The sequence below is a fragment of the Tiliqua scincoides genome, chromosome 5 (genome assembly GCF_035046505.1).
Source record: "Tiliqua scincoides isolate rTilSci1 chromosome 5, rTilSci1.hap2, whole genome shotgun sequence".
NCBI classification, from domain to species: domain Eukaryota; kingdom Metazoa; phylum Chordata; class Lepidosauria; order Squamata; family Scincidae; genus Tiliqua; species Tiliqua scincoides.
Genome location: NC_089825.1, coordinates 46,477,368 through 46,497,192, shown reverse-complemented (window position 1 = coordinate 46,497,192; position 19,825 = coordinate 46,477,368). Strand labels below are relative to the sequence as shown.

Here is a 19,825-nt window from a genome sequence, read left to right as displayed (position 1 = left end):
ATTGGATTGTTTGCTAGATTACTCTAATGTGACCTGCAATGGATACCACTCAAACCTTGCACACACTATAAAAGAGACCCACACCCTATTGTTTTGCAGAAGGAAAAACAACAGTACTTTTTGCATGGGAATGTCCAGAACAATTCCTGTAATGTTCCAACAAAGCTGCAGAGGACAGACATCATTGCCACCATTGTACTAAGCTCAAAACACAGGATGTTGACACTTTTAACCCAGTGGGGATGAAATTAACAACACTGACAAAAGAGAAAGGAGATTCTAGAGGAACTCTTTTGAGAGACCTGGAAGGAAAGGATGCAAGAATTGTCAATGCAAGAGCATGTAAAATATAAAGCAAGAAACATGTTTACTGATTTTTGAATATAATCCAAGGGACAGATACGATAGACTGAATAATGGCAGCATTCACTGTTATATCTCTTGCTTCACTCCATATCCTGAGGTATCAATATAATGCATAAAGTCCGGTCCCAAGAAAATGTCACATATTTCCTTCCTCTCCTTCACTTATCTGGGTCAAAACATGTGTGAGTGAGGGACAGAGTGAGCTACAGAGAACTATGGAGAGTGATGTGTTTTCTTTGGAAAACACAACCAGCATTGACAAGAGTATTCGTGTGACTGAGAGCCAGAGTAGCCCTGACACGTAGTCCTGAGTCTTTTCCATCCCCCCTCCCAACCCCCAAATGAAAAACAGCTGTGAAATTGTGATCAGGGCAAAAAAAACAGCAAGGGAGGCTGCTTGACATTTGCCCTTCAAGATATTTGCTTGCTTCATATTGGTCCCCAGTCCAGGGTGACCAGATGTCCTCTTTTTCCAGGACATGTCCTCTTTTTTCAATTGTGTCCTGGAAAAGAATTTCAATGTTCTCCTTTTCCCTATGAGTGGGCCCCTTTAGGCAGCGCATAGCCTTCTTGTAATTAATAAATTAGATGTAATAAATTATTTGTAATATAGTTTAAAATTTAATAATAAGTAATATAGTGTTTAAATTAATCACATGAAATCAATATACGAGTGTTTTTAGTGTTTATTTTGTCATGTCCTACATTTTTCTTGGATGTCCTACATTTTGGGGTGCCTTGTCCTCTTTTGCGGTTATGACATCTGGTCACCCTGCCCCAGTCATTTTTGTCTCTGCACGGGAAGACTGGTGAAGAAAAGCAACTGGTGGGATGAGTTTGAGAAGACACAAGGCCAGAGAGAAAAGGGTTATGCAGCCATTCTCTGAAGGCTGCTCTTCATTTAGAAAAATCCTGTTGAGAGAAAGACACACAGGACTCTATGTCAGACCTCATTTGGTCTTTTGCATTGCTTCTCTATGTTATGCAAAGTGTTGAGGGAAATGTCTTTGGTGCAAAATTGGAGTGTCTTTGGAAAATAAATTACTGTACACTATTTTCTTCAGTATATGTAAACATCTGCCTCACACTGAATCAGACCATATTGCTCAACATTGTTGTCACTGTTTCTCCAGAATTTCTGCTGGTCTTTTTCCTGTCCATTTCCCAGAATTTGGGACTTTCTACAAGCAAAGCTTTTCCACAGAGTGATGAACTATGGTCCCTGTATGTCCTAGTAGTCTGAAGTCAGTCAACCTGAATACTTTGAAGCAGGCGGCCACCAGAAGCCCTCAGCCACTGCCTCTTCAACCACCCCCAGTTCATTATGGACTAGGGTTTTTTAAGCCCTTCTTATTTGGCCGCCCAGGCTCCATTTGTCTTTTCTTTACTGGTGCAGGCTGAATGTGACATCCTAGTTTCTGTAAAAACAGAAGCTGTGCTGATTGAATCAGCACATCATGTTCCCAAGCAGCCTCCATTACCAGCTGTTCTAGCACCTCAGAAAATGGTGCCCATGTTCCTTGCATGGAGCAATCAATGAAGAGCCCCAAGCCCATGGTAGCCCCAGACATGATCTCTCCCTAAAGCACCTTGTAAACTTGCCTTATAGGTATTTGTGAATAATTAAATTTCCCCCCCCCCAAAAAAAAACAACAACAACAACAAAAACAACCAAAACCCTTGCCTTTACTCTTCATTGCACCCAAACATTTTATTTTTCATATTTTTATATTGCTCCCCTTCCTCCAAAGAGCTCAGGGTGGTGTACATGATTCCTTCCCTCCTTTTGTCGTCACAACCATCTTGTGAAGTAGGTGAGGCTGAGAAATTGCCCAAGATCACCTAGGACACTTCAGAGCTGAGTGTGGATTTGAACCTGGATCTTCCGGGTGTAAGTCCAACTCCAGAACCAATACACCATCCTAGCTTATTAAAAATTTATTGTGGTGTATTCCAATAATTTCAATCCTGTTCCTTCCATAGTGTTTATACTAGCCTACCATTCTTCAGTATTCCAATAAGAAGCTGGCTGCAGCATCATCTCTCTCCTGAAAAAGAAAGAAAGGAAGTGTTCTCATATGAAGGTTGGTGAATAGATTTTTTCATTATATTGTGTGCTGAGAGACTGGGATCTGTACTCCCTTATGATTAGCAAGAAATGTCACTGAATCATATACATGATGCATTATTATTATCTTGTCTACTGGTGTAAACCTAGTTAAGTCAATGAACTTACAATACAAGGCGGAAATGGGCATGAAATGTTCAGAAACTTCTGTTTGTTTTTTTCTTGGAAAAGCACAGTTCTTCATTTTCTGCAATACACACTGTACAGGAATTGTGTGTGTTCTTTGGAGAATAATGGCAGAGTGAGGACCACTGGGGGGAACTAGTTAACAGGATTTACACTGAAATTATCTGGTATGAATTGAATATATTAGGAATAATGAATCATTACAAGCTGGTGCCTCTGAATGCTAAATCCTCATTTAGTTTAAATATACTGGAGCGGCATAGGAACGATCTCTGAGGGTAATGAAAAGCACAATAATGACAGATTACTCAGTTCACTAACTCTCCTGATTAAAATCTTTCTCAATAATGAGCCAACCAAATTAAGGAGAGACATGATGTATAAACCCTTTTTTGGTGGTGGGGGGGCTAAAGTTTGGAGCAGTTCTGAACATTGTTTGGGATCTTCCAAACATCCAAGTGAATAGAAGTGGATAATGCCAGAAATATTGTTAGACATAAGGAAAAAGGGTTGGGGTCAAACTTCCAGTTTGTTCAGGCCTGTGGTGTACTGGGTGGGTGGGGGGCAAGGGGGCAAATGTGCCAGGCTCTTTGGTGTCATTAGAAGCAGCACTGAGGAGGTGAGCGCCATTTCTAGCTGCCAATTCCAGGAGGCTAGAAGCGGTGTCTGCCTTATTCAGGAGCAGACCTTGTTTCAGTCCAAAGCATCAATTTCCAGTCACTGCAGTGGGATGGTCTTTCTCCCCTGTTCCTGGGCTGTTTGATGGAGGCAACAACTGCCAGTGTTTCCACCAAGGCAGAGTTAATCCTGGGAGTGAGGGGAATCATTGGTCAGCTGTCTCAGGCACTGGCTGAGAACCCCGGCCCATCACAGGGCTTATCTGATTGGGCTGACCTCTGAACTTACAGTATGGGTGGCAGTGGTCTCAACCTATGAATCATCAGCAGGCAGACATGTTGCACCCCAATGGCCCAGTGGCAGAGATCTGCCCCAGAAAACTGGCCCTGGCATGGTTAATGTGTCTTCTGTGACTCCCTTCTCTGCTCAGCAATCCAGCTTCTTCCTCCCTCCCCCCCCCCCACATTATGACTTCTGGATCTGGAGTCCTAAGTCAGGTGAGAATGCTCCCTGTATCCCAACATTACATAGCGATAAGAAATGAATGGTCCTTCCATCAGTAAATTAATGTTTCCTACACATAACCCCCCCACACACACGCATATGAGCAATTGTACTGATAGAAAACAACTTGCATTATCAACAGCCCAATCCTGTCCACCGGCAGAAGTTCCAGGATCCAGGTGGAAGTGCCTAGATACTGGCATGTGCCATGTGATGTTGTCGAGCTCGCTGATGCTGCTGGTGAGTGCAGTGCAGTTGCTGGCAACCACATGCGCTTGCCACTAGTGAAGACACTGTCCGCCAGCATCAGGTGAGTTGGGGTGGGTGGTAGGAGGGATCAGGGAGGGAGTGGGAGGAACAAGTGCATTCTTGGTTGGGGAGGAGGGATGAGCTAGGCATGGGGGCATGAGGGAGTAGGTCCAATGCCAATGGTGCATACCTTTCATCTTCTCAGACATACGCTAACAAAATAGGTGGCATGTGTCCAAGAGGACCTGTCAGTGATTGGACAGCCTACCAGGAGGAAAGTGCTCCAGTTGCATTCGGAGGTCAGCTTGTGGGTTCGGAACCTGCACATTATCAAATCTACAGATACTGAATCCACGGATAAACAGGCATGACCTGTATGAAATATTTTTTACTTGCCTCTTACAGGCTGTCCAATCTTCCACTTCTGCCACCCCCTAACATCACCATCACAGGATGCAGTACATGCCTTTTTGGTGCGGTTGAATCAGAATTGGTGGCAGAGGATAAGATTGGGGTGCAAGTATCCCAATACCCCCTCTTGCTGACTCTCAGTTGAGCTCCATTCATCAAGGATACACATACTTCGTTTCAACAATGATTTATCATGAGGTACCCCAGATCAATCACTGAACCCAAACAATATAAGTATAGCTAAGGAGCCGGGCAACCCAATCCTGAGCTGCCTGGCACATGGGGCTGCTGCTGCATCCAGCATGCCCCAGGCAGCCACTCTCCCCTTCCCCTGGGTAAAGTGAGTAGTCCCACAATGGGGCTACTTGATTCTATGACAACCCAAAGGTCAGCGTAGAGCTTCCGTGTTGGGCAGCCAGCCTAACATGGAGGCTCAGGATCCGGTGGAGCAAGGTTCCACCTGTTCTGCCTCCCTCCCACCCTGTTTCCCCCAGTATGCTTCCTCCATGTCCTCTCCCTGCCTTCTCTCCACCTCCCCCTACCCTGGAAGGCCTCTTCCCCGCCTCCCCCCATACCCTCCCACCTCTCCATTGCCTGGCTGTCCACGTGACCACCAAGTGGCAGAGGTCCGGTGCTCCACCGCTGCTAACCCAGTGCCGGCCAACTCTGAACTAGCACCGGCGCTCCACCGGCACTAGGGCCTACAAATGTGCTTTATAGTACAATTGCGACAGCACACACTGGCGGTGAACTGGCAGGCAGTCTTTAAGATTGGACCCCTTGTCACTATGTAGGAGTACCAATATTATCAGATTTTTCCAAGGGTGTACCTAGTCAGATGGGTTTTGCTTAATAAGGCTGACTGAACCATAGAGCAAATCTTGCACTATGCAACTGATATTGTCATTGCTATGTGCTTGAAAATGCTTCTAATGTTTTCACAGAACCATGAGTAACTGATGAATTCCTTGCAGTTGCTCTTGGGTCACACCCATGTTAATCCTCTGTGTTTTGGAAGTTCTAGATAATCTACTAGTAAGAGATGCAGAATGAGTTTTGATATAAATCTCAACCATAAAACACATCATCCTAAGAAAAAAGGAAATTGAATCCCTGCTGACTTGTGCAAAGAAGATTTGCATTTCAATAATAGAAGAATAATAGTTATATAAGATAGTCATAACTGAAAAAGCACAATTTTCCAATTTGGACAATAGGAATAAGAAGTTGAACTGACAAACATATGCAAATAGTTTGGAGTCATATTGAATTTTGCTCATACAAATATTTCTTCCACCGATAGTATATGTGGGGGGAAACCATTCTAATATATGAGTTTCATTTCACAGATGAATAAATCTATATGATAAAGTTGCTTCGGAATTATAAGGAAGCAAAATTCCAAATCCAAGCCTTGAAATGCTGGGTCTAAAATATAAGCATCAACAATCAAATTTTTAAAAAAGATTATTTCCAAGAGTAACATTTTGCAAACAATTTTCAGAGTCCAAAGCATTGGTAGATGTCCAAGAAGACAAACACAGCATGGAAGCATTTCAGTGGCCATCTTGAGTGTAGTTTAGCAAACTCAGTAGCCATAATGAGCAGCTTCCAAAATGGTGGCAATAACTGGATATCCATCTTCCATCACTTGGCTGGAAATAAGTATGCTCAGTATAGCTGATGAACATGCTCAGTTGTATTCATGCTAGCAATTCATATTTTGGGTGTGCTCTAAGAATGTGTAACACACACAGGGGAAATCTGCTATGTATGCAGAGGCCAAGTGCAGTGGCATATGTCACAACTCAATGGCATGGCATGAAATGAGGAGGGAATATAGGTGCAACAATGTCTAACTTTTATTGTGGAGCTATAGTAGCCAGGAGAAGAATCAAAAAGAATGCAGTGCAATATTCCACACATACACCCAAAACTGCTAGCCAAATGTACCAGTCATTGTCAGCCCATCCCTACTTATGAATGGAATCTCGGAATTGATTTGGTTAGAGCTGAAGCTCTGGTCAAAGTACAAGACTGCTGTTTATTGAAAATGGAATGCTGCGTATTCTCTGGTTTATTAAACAATTGGATCTTTTCATGACTCCCTCTAGAAGTGGTTAGTTATATGTTTTCACCTTTGAGATCTCCACCACAGTCTCATTTTTAATATGATGAACTCTGGAGGTCACTCATTGAGCTCCGTCCACTCACATCTCAGCTTGCTGGTTAGATGGAGAAAGCACCCTCTAACCTGCAAGCTTAGATGTGTCAGGTTGTTGGGGTCTGAGGCATTCATGAGATTTCTGAAGATGTTGCAATCCTTGAAAAATGGGAAGGGAAAGATACAGAGCCATGGAAAAGCTCAGTATTAAACAGGGCCAACCTAGCCATGAGGCGAGGTGAGACGGGCCTCTTCCAAGTAGAAGAAGGGTATTGTCAGCATCTTATTCCCATTGGAAACCTCCATGGCTGTCTCACCCAGCCTCCACTGGCCCACTTACCTCTTCCTCCTTGCTCTGTAGCTGTATGTTTTGAAACGTTGTGGTAGAGCAGGATGGAACATGAAAGAAGCACCAACCCATGTCTGCTTCTCCCAGTGTCCTTGTTATGTCCTGGTTCTGCTATTCTGATTCAAAACATAGAGCAGAAAAGCAAGGAAGCAGGTAAGCTGAGTGAGTTGGGGGGGGGTGTCTGTCTTCAGTGCTGCTGCTGAAGGTGGTAGTGGCAGAGGGAGCAGAGGAGGAGGCTGCAGGAGCAGTGGTGACAAATCCTTTTCCCTGACTGAACTTCTCAGCAGAAGCTGCGACAAAGAAGGAGGAGGTGGTTAGCAGGTGGGTAGTGGGTGCGCACACATAGGGTGGCAGTGTGGCAATAGGAGGGCAGCAAATTTTCAGTGGTGCTTCAGACATCATTTATCCTTGTGGTAGGCCTGTGGTGAGCTCAGTGACACCTTGAAGCTTGAGATTAACTTGAGGAAAGAAAAGCAAAAAGCTGAGGAAACACATTCAAGCTGCCAACTCAATAAAAGATGTGCCAGTATGTGTGCGATTCCCCAGCAGTGAGGGAAAGAACATTGTGCACATGAGGTAAACGTGTTCAAAGGCACTCCTATGTTTCCCATTACTTCACATCAAGCCTTAGCACGGAAAGCACCAGTGCTGGGGCTAAACTTGAGCTAAATTTAGGCTTTTGAGTATCAGACCGAAACTTCCAGAACTTTGTGTGTTAACGATGCCACAAAGGAATGGCGCATAATGTTGAACAAGAACTTTGGCGTGGATACAGCTAGATTCTTTATGCCTCAGTTAACCTCATTTTAAAAACACCCACAAGAGTTTTTGAAGAGCCACAGAGATGAAGATCTGTGCATACTATAGTATTCATAATAATGTTGGGGCCGAACTACTGTCTTTGGGATAGCAGATGAATAATCGATGTATGAGATGAAACAGGGAAAATGTATCCTTCCCTCTACAGTGACTGATTAATCTGTCTTCTTGCATTAAACTGAAAATGTATTTCAATATCATATTTATCTCAAAGCATTACATTTGGCTCACAAATTAATGTCCTCTTCCCCAGTTTGGAAATGAGTATGTGGGAGGAGAGAAGATTGTTTTACATTTTTCCCCTTCCGACATAATATTAATGGATATTCCTCTTCTGCATATTTTTCAGCATTTATTTTCTGTCAGACTGCATTAAAGAAAAAAAAAAGTTTACCTCAACCAGGGCACAAAGCAGTACATATTCGGGAACAATTAAGAGTCATCAGTGTCCACTGGCCTAGGTTGCAAGCCCATTGCCCTGAGGAAAACACTGAGGCTAAATATGCAAACTTATATCTCCTGAAATTTACTGGAATCAATTTGAAGCAGTGCTAGACCAGAACAAGCAACAGTCTGAACAGTAAGCTGACACCCAGACCTTCTTCTATACCACATTTTTTCTTCAAGGAGGTCAGTACATGGTACCTCCACCTTCTTTTAGCCTCACAACAACTCTATGGTTGGCTGAGAGAAAACAATTGCTCCAGGATCACCCAGCAAAGTCTTGGCTGAGCAAAGATTTGAACCCAGATCTCAATCCAGTATTTTAACTCGTACACCATACTGCCTCTAACAGTGCATGTTCTTCTATAATGAATGAACACACAAATACCCCAAACTCACTTCTACCATAGGACTCATAGTGAGAGTCTAGGACTCATAGTGAGAGACAGCGGTGTGTACAGACAGGAAATGGGTGGGTTGGACAATGTTGGACTTGGATGATGATTTTGCTGCATCCTGTCTGGTGGGAACTACTAAAGTGCCCTATTACCTGCTTTTGAAAAAAAAAATGCAACTGCTCAAGTTGGTTTTATTTCATGGGTGCACAATGAAGTTCACATTGCCCTCAACCTGATTTAGGAAAAAAGAAAAACAAGAAAAGTAGGCGCTCAGTAGCAGTGACTAATCTGGGACTGCCTATGTTATAGTCACAGTGCAGTACTGAAGGACAGGAACTGTGCACATTTTGTTTTCAGCATGTCACTTCCAATGACATGACCAAACAGAGGTGTAGTTGAGGGGAAGAAGAGTTCTGTGACTTCTCCTATTGCAGGAACAGTGACATTATCAACAGGAGTGCCCAGGTGCTGCCTTTGAAACTTTTTTCAAAGTTCAATGGAGGGCAAGCACTAACAAGCAGGCGCAAAGAGGAAGCGTTTTGGAGGGCTGCAGGTGCTATCCTCCCTGGCCACAGCGACAAGCAGGCAGCCCAGGAGACAGTGACTGGAGGGCAAACAAAACCAAAACAGATGAGAATGAAGGAGGGGGGAATTTGTAAGCCACTGATAACAGTGGCAAAAACCGAGTCCATGGATAATGGCAGTGACTGTATGTTGGATTGATTATACAGCCACTCAAGGGCATTGTGACTACAGAACAACAGTGTTCGATTGTGGTTGTGTCGTTCCACCCTTTAACTCAAGCCCTGCAAGTCTTTCATTCTGAGCTTGCTATAGATGTTTCTCTTTGTTGGTTCTGATTGTATCTTTTCTCAAACGTTCAAATCCTTTTGCAGGACACAAACTGCTAAGGAGCTGCATGTACAGGGGAAAGAAATTCTTTTCACATAAATGTGTGTTTTCTTCTCTCGGAATGCTTTAGTGCCTGAGAGATTACAAACTGGGGCTCCGAAGGGTGCTTCTGATTATTCATTCATACATCTCTACCCCGCCTTTCCAGTTAAACGCGGCCCAAAGCAACTCACAATATAAAACGAATAACAAACACTTCCGGTGTAAATATCTAAGCAGAGGAAAACTATACAAAAAGCAGCAGTTAAAAGCAGCAAGGAAGGGGGAAAAAATAACCCAGGAAGAAAGATCAAAACAATGATGAGCTTCCTAATTGGTTTTTGAGAATTCCAAAGATCTTGCAAAAATGTTGCCTTCTAACTTGATCCCTTCAAGTGCAAGAAAACAAACATTCCTTGACAAGCAATCTGACCCGCTGCCAGGACGAAAGCATTTTTGTTTTGTTAAGGTGTGTTTCTCTAACACTGCGCTTCCATCTCTGCTGGGGTGATGCAAGCCTGCCATTGACTCAAAAATAATTAGATACCAGCAGCTTGGGTATTTTTCTTCCTAGTTCTTCAAACTAACAATTCGCCTCCCTTCAGAAGCCTCCGACTTTCAAACTGAATAATGATGGACTGGAAACGAATATCAGTATGGCGCTCCGTAGCAGGATTTACCACAACACCCACTCCGCCCTTCCTGCCCTCCCCCCATGATCCAGTTTTTCTAGGTAAAGATTATTTTAAAAAGCCGCATTTTTTTTTAATAAGGCAATTTCTTCTTTTTGTTGAAAAGCTGTATATACATATCTGTAGTAATAGTAATAATTTAGGGCTGCTGTGAAATTCATTTTTCCACATTTGTCAAACTAGTTATCGACTCCCTGATGCTGCTGGTTTTGATTTTAAAGCGCTTTTTGGCAGTCTCGAGAAACTTTCACCCTATTTCTCAATGCCTCCAGTTGTGAATGGTCACCCTGCTTATCCTGTATGCTTAAGACTATCACAAGACTAGGCCACTTTCATTTCCTATCATCTGACACTCCTGGCTTCACATGCCTATTGCGTCTGAAGATCTGATGCATCTGAAGAAGTGGACTGTAGTCCAGAGAATCTTGCGGTGAACTCAATTTGTTCATGTTTAAGGTGCCAGAAGATGCCTTGTTTCTGCTGCTCGGGAGCACCCGTGTGACTGACAGACTGCAGTTAGATTCTTGGATCGACAAGCAGACAAACAAGAAGAAATCAGATAAAAACAAGAAAAGATAGTTTCTTCTAGCCACAACATGAAGCCACTGTATAACAAACTGGGGAGATCATGGCCCTGTCCTATAAGCGCCTTATGCTGAGGGACCTTGCAATCTATGTGCAAGATGTATCCATAGGCAGGCAACAGCAGCCCACTGAACCTCCTCCATCCCCTATTATCACAGGTGCATTGGCAGTGAGGGAGGATTGGGAGTTATTGAGGTGGATGACGGCAGGGAGTGGGCCAGGATGATTGGGGCAGGAGTGAGAGAATCTCCAGCCACCATAATAGCCAAAATCCTGCCTCCCTTTCTCAGCCCAGAACCATCCCTAGGAATTACCTTGGACCTGTTGAAGGTCCAGATGGCCTATGGAGGTAAGTAGAAAAGTTTTTAATTTATCTTTCCTGGCCTAGTTTGTGCCCCCCTTTAACATGCAGTGTGTGCTGTGTCAGCAGCTCTTTTCACTTACTCTCCACCTGACCTCCAAAGGGTTTCCTTGGACCTAAACCACCTCTTTAGTTGGTATAATTCTGAGGAGACTTGTGGACAGGAAGAGGAGATAGGATCTCAGTGTGTGCAGCCTCTACTAAGATCATCCTCTTCCCACCCCCAGCCGGGCCTGTTCCCCATCCAGCCTTGATCCTACCCCGCTAGTTCAGCAGGCTGCTCTCACCTGTATGCTGCCTCTGACCATTTCCCCTGATGGCTGTGACTCACCAAACAGCTGAGTAGTTTTCCCATCATTGGCCCAGGAGGACTTGCATTGATGGATTGCAAAATCCATCAGTGTAAAGCCCTTGTAGTATTAGGCCATTAGTTATACCTTTATCAGTCAGAGCTAGTAACAGTCAGAGCCACTTCAACACAGAAGATGTGTGGAAGATGGACTATCCTAGTTCTCTCCTTGCCTTAGCCAAACCAGAGTAAATGAAAATACAATTGGATATCTTGTATCTTTTAATTTCTTTTAAAATCCTTTTTGTGGATTGCATCAGGACTGTGGGGATGACAAATAGAGGTTAACCATTTTCCTTGATACCATTCCCTGATCAAAATCGTACACACACATGGCAGCTACTTGTTATGGAAAACATCCTGGATGATCAACAGCCCTTGAGTATGACTATATTGATAGGATTCATCCTCTAGACAGCTCACAATATAAAAGTTGTTTGTTTTTTTTGGTTACCCTTAAATTGGGGTTTGTATTCCCCGTATCAAACGGATCCCACACCAGACTGCATGTGCTCTTGGAACAAATCTACTTAGAAGAAGAAAACAGCTCTCAGAGCAACTGATGGATTGCAAAGAAATATAAGCAGTGTACTAGCCCTGTGGGAGTAAAATATTTTCTTGCATATGAAGAGCACCCTGGCTACTGTGCTTGTGTGATACTGTGATATACACATAATGTGTATCTTGAAGACATTTGTTCCAAGAAACAGAAAACCACACATCTACCAGATCATTTCAATGAGGTTGATACATTTCAAGAAATTTCCATTTGACTTAGGTCCTGGTACCCACATAACATATCATATTAATTCCATGCACAATTTTGAAGGAAAAAAAGAAAAACAACAACCTTAAAGATGCAATTACTTCTGAAAATGACCCAGATCCAGTAAACAGGCTACCAAGAGAATGGTGTGTACAGGGGAAATAGAAGTAACAGCAATTTGTTGACTGGCTAGCAGTCAGATTACTGTCAGATATAGTCTGTGAGTAGCACTAACAAAGTTGAATTCACTTATTTAGATTCTGCACAAGGCAAAGTGCAGTAGCAAGGATGATTCAAACTGACTCAATATAGCTCCAAAGGATGGGGAAGCTTTTCAGAGAGACAGCATGCTGTTGGAAAAGAGATCTTGGACTAAAAGTGTACGATGTTCTACGCTGTATCACAGCTAAGGCCGCGCTAGGGAGGAAGTCCCATTGAACTCAGTGGGGGGTTCGTTCTGAGTAAACAAGCTTAAGATTTCACTATGAATTATGCATGTGGAAAAAAGCAGAGTGATACAAAGGTGTAGTTATGTGCAAGCAGGGCGGTTACGAAGAAATCTGCCTGAATAGGCCAAGATGAGGGCTTCGTGGAGACTTGTGGTGGAACAGGCATTTCAAAATAAAATAAACACATTATTGGGAAAGAGAGATCAGATTAGAATGCAGAGGAAAGATAAAGTGTTGGGAGGACCAAGAGTACAGCAATACCTTGACTTTCATCCACTTGACTTTTGTCACTTTGTGTTTTTGGCCATTTTCAATATAACCACATTTCAGACTTCATCCCCGTGCTTTCCTCTTTTGCCTGATTTCAACCAACACTGCAAAGGATAAGGAATTGGATCGGTTATAATAATTGAGGAGCCCAGCAAGAGACAGTATGGGGGAATTCATCACTCTGGCATCACCTGGATATACCTGAACAGAGGAATGGATTACAACTGCCTGGCAGCAGAAGGTGGAGAGCAGTAAAGCGTGAGGGCTGGGGCCAGGGACCTACATCTCTTTAGGAAAATGATACTGCCACTGTACTAAACATGACTAGTATTAATTATTATTTTTGCTTTAAGTATTAATGCTTCTGCTAATGGAACCCTGGCCATTATAACTTCCGCTATCTGGCCTTTCAAGTTGTAAAATGTACAGCTCTGGAAGAATTAACTGATATATTTAAATGTGTTTTATTTTTTGAGAAGTCTGAGTCTTCCTGAAACTCTGCTCCTCTGCCAGCTTCACCCAAGAACATTATGATCATTCCTGACACACTGTAAAATACAATGAGGAAGTGGGAAAATGGAGTCATCAGTCAGAAACAGACTGAAGATAATACATCATCTGTCAGAGTTATCAGAGGACATTTGCTAAATCTATTTTTATTCAACCTAGGCAAGTAAAACTCAGAAATAGCATTAAAGATGGAGTCCATTTTCCAAGAATCTCTTCACTGTTCTAAAATATAGAATACGAGGTGGATCAAAAGGCTTTTAGAAGATCACAGAAAACTATATTCCCATGTTTGACTTGAATATACAGGAATGGCCCGGTATCCGCAGGGTTTCCATTCCAGACTCTCCCTCCCCCCCATGGATACCAGGGGCCTGCAAATACCAGGGACAATCTTTTAAAACAGGAGGGAAAACTTTCACATTTAGAGATTCTGGACCTTTAGCAATTGTGTAGGAGAGAGAATTTCAGAATTGTCATCTGTGAGATGATAAGTTGCACCTGCTGAAATTCCTTCTTCTATACAATTGTTAAAGGTCCAGGATCCCTCAAGTTGAAAGTTTGCCCATCCCTGTTTTAAAACATAAGAAAAATGATGGGAAATCTTAAAAATAGTGCTGTTTACCTTAGCCAGTGAAACTGCTATGTTTTCAGAGCTGCAGGCAGCCTTCAGCCTGCCTTCAACTTCTTCCCAACCACTCCAGAGCACCTCCTTCCTCCCAATGTCACCTCAGAATGCATTGCAGCCAGGAAGAGAATGCATCGCAATACATTCTGCGGAGACATTGGCGGAAAGGAGGAGCCTGAGAGCAACCAGGAAGAGGCTGCAGGCAACTCAGAAGGGCTGTCTTTTAAAAGGGCATCCCAGATATCCACAGAACCCCGTGGATAGCTGAAAATGCAGATATCAAATCCATGGACATCAGATCATCAGATCATTAGGTGCTTGTATTTGCACCTAATTGGTACCATCGTACTAAAGATGTGCTTTGGTGTGTGTGCATACAACAATGGAGTAATGGCCTTTCATTTGTGTAAAATAGCATGATTTCTAGATAAGCAGCTGATGTTGCAAAAGAGCTAGCTGGGAGTCATGTTACTGAGGAAATGGGCCATACAGCACAATCCTATGCTTGTTTACTCAGAAAAAAAGTCCTATTGTGTTCCATGGTGCTTACTTCCAGGAAAGTGTGCCTAAGATTGCAGCCATAGTCTATGAAACCTGATGCTGAAAAAGTGGCATCTTTCAGACATGTAGATGTACTGACTATAGCCAGTTGGTTAGTCTATAAGATGTTGCAATACCTTTTGTTGTTTATCTTGTCCCTTAAACGCTAAATTTACTGAGGCGTTTGTTTGTTTGGAGGCAGGAGGTGGCATATGATGGATGACTGATTATTTAGAATCAATCAAAGAAGATGGATTTATTTAGCAAAGGAACACAATAGTTCCCTCTCCCCAAATTCACAGTCCACAATCTCAAAAGGAAGACAGAGGGGAACCATCCACAAACAGCCCCTCTGAGAGAGACACTATCCTGGAAGGAATAGAGACAATTACTCATGCCTTGCTAAAAGTATAAGCCTTTCAAAAGATACCACACTGCCCAATTGGAAGGAAGTCCTTTGCACTAAATCAACATGTTTTATTCCTGCAACTTCTACTTCCATTGGTATTCAATTCATTTCAAAAAATTGTGTGTGGAGAAGGGAATTGGAATCAAAACCACAGCGGAAGCAAACTCTAAAGCCTGCTGCTGACCTGCCACAGTTTCACCCCATTTTGCATACCTTTACTATTTAGAGATAAAACAACACACACACACACACACACACACACACACACACACACACCCCAAAATCAGATCATGTTGTGTGATTAAGTACACGTCTAATTTGTCGTTGTCCCCACCAGTGTTGTCCTGGGTCTGATAAGAGGTCCCATGAGTAGACCCAAAACGTCCTCTCTGAAGGTAAATGGGGCGTGCTATATGCATGCACAAGAGCACTGCATATGTACTGGAGTGCGCAAAGTGTGTTGAATAGCCCTGACTCTTATTAAATGCATTTCCTCAGCTTTAGAAAGCACTCAAGTGGACAGTACTTTATTTCCAAAATGGGAGGTGTCAAGGGTCAAACCACCCTAGGAGCCACAACTTCTCCCCTTGGTACCCTGTCCCCAAATCTCAGGTTGTCCCCCCCTCCCAGCACTTCCACACTTCTGCTTAACATCTGCCTGGTGAAAAGTTATGTAAAAAGCTCACTGTGACTTTTGATTGGTCCCAAATAAAACATTACCTTACTTTGAATTGTGGGTTTATCTTTTATTTTTGGTCTGTGCACAGAACTTGTGAGCCGCTCGCTCAATTTAAGCTCCAAGGAGGGATCATCATCAGCCTTGTGTTCTCCATCAGTTCAGAACAAAAAGTTGTAAAAAGATCTTGCCTGAGTCCAAATATGCTGTGAAACTCCCACGACCCACTGATTTGAGATAACACTTGCACAAGACAGCCTGAGAGCCAGCCCGCATTTCCTAGGAATTCAATTATGTTCTTGTTTAATCACTTTCCGAAGCAGAGGGGATTAAGCAATTGAAGGGCGATCATTTACAGAGAAACAAATGAAAGCCTCTCACTTCAGGGAAGAAAGCAAAGCCTGGAGGATCTCTGACAGCTGTGGAGTGAGTTGCACTGGTTGACTCCTCTGATTCACAATGACGTGGACCCAGGAAAAGCTTTCCAAATTCTTGGCAATTCAGCAACAAGGCATGACTCAAGGCCTCATCAGGAGGAGCCTCACTGCTAATCAACAGCAAAAAGAAAAAGAAAAAAGAATGCTCTCCAGAAAATAAAATAAAAAGTCCCAAGGGTCTGTTTTGTCAGAAGCAGAAAACAACATCCATAGCAACCAACCAAAGAATGTGACAACCACTCAAGAATGTTATCACTCCTGGCCTACCTTTCGTCCCTTCTGCGGCTTGCTGCGCAGTAGATCTGCAGAATAAACTGGGAGATGATTGAGGGGTGGGACCAACAAAGGCTTTAAGTATATGACATGCTGTGTTTGCATACACAGATGAGCACTGGTAATAGCACAACGGCTAAGAAAACTGCCCTGAAAATCTGCCAAACAGCCAGCTATTTTCAGGCCTGGTGGTTTTTAAGGGGCCAAGATATGAAACCAAGAGGTCCCTGGAAAGAGCTGCGTGACTGCTGTCGTCTGTCCTGGAAACAATGTATGATCGGGTCACTGGGCAGGAGAGGGCTTTGGTGATTCCTTTGACGAGAAAGTTTCCGTGTACTGTACAGTTCAAGCACAGTTCAGCCAGTCTGCCTCCTTGTCTGTTGCACAAGATCACTCTAGTTCTGGCATCAGGGTCATGACAAACCTAGGATTTTAAACTCAGGCATAATTGTTCCAAGATGTACTTGGAACAGGGTCAGGGCGAACTCTGGATGGGTGGGGTACTGGGCACCGGATTTTGGAAATCAAGCCTCCATATCCGTTGTGGATTAGATTCCAAAACCTCCAGAATCTTGTTCATTCCTTCCAACATGGATCTAGAAGTGCTTCATACACACTGCAAGGAACACGAACACAGGCAGCCCTCTTCATATGTTTAGTTCAGTAATGCCTACGCTGGTGGAAAGCAGCATTAGTCCAGAGTTTTGCAATGGTTGGCAACCTTCAGTCTCGAAAGACTATGGTATAAGCCTATAGCACCCGGTATTCCCAGGCGGTCTCCCATCCAAGTACTAACCAGGCCTGACCCTGCTTAGCTTCCGAGATCAGATGAGATCAGGCATGTGCAGGGTTTTAAGCAGGGATCTTTCCCAATCCTCCTTGGAAGTGCCAGGGATTGAAACTGGGGCTTTCTGCATGGGCTGCGACAGTGAGCCACAGACCCTCCTGTAAGGATAAGGTGAGTTGGTGGTGGAGAATGCTTATGTTTATTCGGAGGCATCGGACAATGTGGTGATGTGCAGGCATACACATAAATTGTGCAGTCTGGCCCTGCTGCAACAATCTGGGGAGTCGTCCCTGCCACTTACTCTTACAGCACAATCTTATGCACATCTACTCAGAAGTAAGTCCTACTGAGTTCAATGGGCCTTACAACATAATCCTATGCCCTGAGACAGGGGTGCTCAAACTTTCAACTTTAGGGATGCTGGACCTTTAACAAGTGTATAGAAGAGGGAATTTCAGCAGGTGCAGCTTGTCATCTGTGGGATGACAAGTTGCACCTGCTGAAATTCTCTCTTTTATACACTTGTTAAAGGTCCAACATCCCTAAAGTTGAAAGTTTGAGCACCCCTGCCCTGAGAGGACAGGCATAGGATTGTGTTGTAAGGCCCAGCTTCTGAGAGAAGTGAATCCCATTGTGTTCAATGAGACTTAGGGCACAATCCTAACCAGGTCTACTCAGAAGTAAGTCCTATTTTGATCAATGGAGCTTACTCTCAGGAAAGTGTGGTTAGGATTGCAGCCTTACTCCCCAGAAAGTGTGGATCGGATTTTGGCCTCAATCCTCAGTAGACACCTAGTAAAATTTGTGCGGTTATTTAAGCTTATTTATGGATTGGATTAAGGCAGTGTTATTCAAACTGTGAGGCGCGGCTCTTTAGGGCGGCGCCAGGAACTCAAAGGGCAGGTGCGGGATGTCCCCTCGCAGCAATACAGTCACACCCCTGGGCAGAATACGAGCCCGTCTTCTGCCTGTCTTCTTCGCTTTTTTTTAAAGCAGAAGAAATGGGAGTTGCTCAGCTGTTCCCTCCGAGAGGGACTCCAAGAGTGGCTGCTGCCACCCCGCCCTCTTCTCCCTCCACTCCGAGGCTGCCGCCTTCTGTGTTCTGCATGTTGTTTCCAAAGCTCTTTGACTCCAACCCCCATCTGGCAAGTACGGAGCATGCTCAGCTTGTAGTTCTTAACCCTCGCTGATCCTTGTCTGGTTGGTTCCTAGTTCCCAGCCTGGGATCGCTTCTCATCAAAGTGAAATCTCTCTTTTCAACCCCCTCCCTCTTCCACTCCCCCCTTTCAATCTCCAAACCTTCCCGCTTTCCTCCCCCTCCCCCAACCACGGGGGTCAAGGGAGCCACTGGCCGGAAAAGTTTGTGTACTACTGGATTAAGGGGAGACTCATGTGAAGTTTGCTTCTTGTGTCTTTTTTTATTCATTAGCACTTCCAACTGTGCTATTTTTTTCTTTACATCTTCATGAAGAACCTAATATGCGAGTGTCCTTCAAAAAGAAAGACGTAAAGGCAGTAGTGGGAAAAAGCATCCAGGCCTCTCTCTCTGTATTTGGCTTTAATATGGTTATTTCCCCAGAGCTCAGACTCCATCTTACCCATATCCATGTATCCTTTTAATTAAGTTGCAGCTCCCCATTATTAAACAATAAAGTAATTTGGAGATAATTTTGCCAACTCAACAAAGCATGAAGAGGAGCCATTGCCTTCCTCCAAATTCTCAAAATGGATTGTGCCTCATTAATTGCTTACTGCTTCAATTCCGTGTCAAGGTTGTGGACCTCATTTGTGATGCATAAGAGAGGCTTAACTCCCTGGCATATCTTGGTGCACTGCCAGTCTCCCCCTCCCCACCCAGCAGCAGGGTTGCCATCTATTAAAAGGCTTGTCAGCTGCCCCCTACTTTGGGTTTGGGGCAGAGAGAGAATGATGAGAGTGAGAGGACACAACATGGGGTAGCAGCAGTCACATCAGCAGAATGATGAAGAAGCCCTACCCAATGGGCTAAACAACTTCTGAGGTGGGGAGTATTTCATCAGTGATGAAAAACTTATTACAAAAATGATTGAGGCCCAAATCCTAACCAACTTTCCAGCACTGACACAGCTGTAACAAAGGGGCATGTGCCGCATCCTGCACTTGGGTGGCAATCACTGAGAACTCCTCAAGGTAAAGGAACGTTTGTTTCCTTGCCTCAGAGCTGCATTGCCTTTACCTTGGTGCTGGAAAGTTGGTTAGGATTGCATCCTTAGTTGGTCTGAGTTTCACTGCATTCAGAAACCTTTCCTGAATTGTTATTGGTGTTGTTGTTTTTTTAAATGGTCATTGCAAGTCGCCACAAATGCCTCTCACTGGATGTGGAAAGGTGGAGTAGAAATATTGAAAATGAATATACTTAGGGCTCAAATCCATCCAACTTTCTAGCACTGATGCAGCTATGCCAGCGGGTGGTGCAATGCATTCTATGGTGGTGGGGGGTAGTCATGGAGGCCTCCTCAAAGTAAAAGAACATTTGTTCCCTTGGAACTGCATTGCAGCTGCATCAGTGTTGGAAAGTTGGATAGGATTGGACCTTTAGGCTCCAGTCTAATACACACTGACCTTAGAGTAAGTCCTATTGAACTTAGTA

At 43.7% G+C, this 19,825-nt stretch overlaps 1 long non-coding RNA gene and 1 pseudogene across 1 annotated transcript; both read right to left on the bottom strand.

Moving 5' to 3' along the window:
- Positions 1-2,051: 2,051 nt before the first annotated feature.
- Positions 2,052-14,191, bottom strand: LOC136652060 (uncharacterized). The gene is made up of 3 exons (XR_010794557.1): positions 14,072-14,191; positions 12,931-13,043; positions 2,052-2,414 (listed from the first exon to the last, which is right to left on the bottom strand). It is a non-coding gene; the product is annotated as an uncharacterized lncRNA (long non-coding RNA).
- A 2,965-nt stretch (positions 14,192-17,156) lies between these two features.
- LOC136654560 (5S ribosomal RNA) lies at positions 17,157-17,279 on the bottom strand (annotated as a pseudogene).
- Between the last annotated feature and the right edge of the window lie 2,546 nt (positions 17,280-19,825).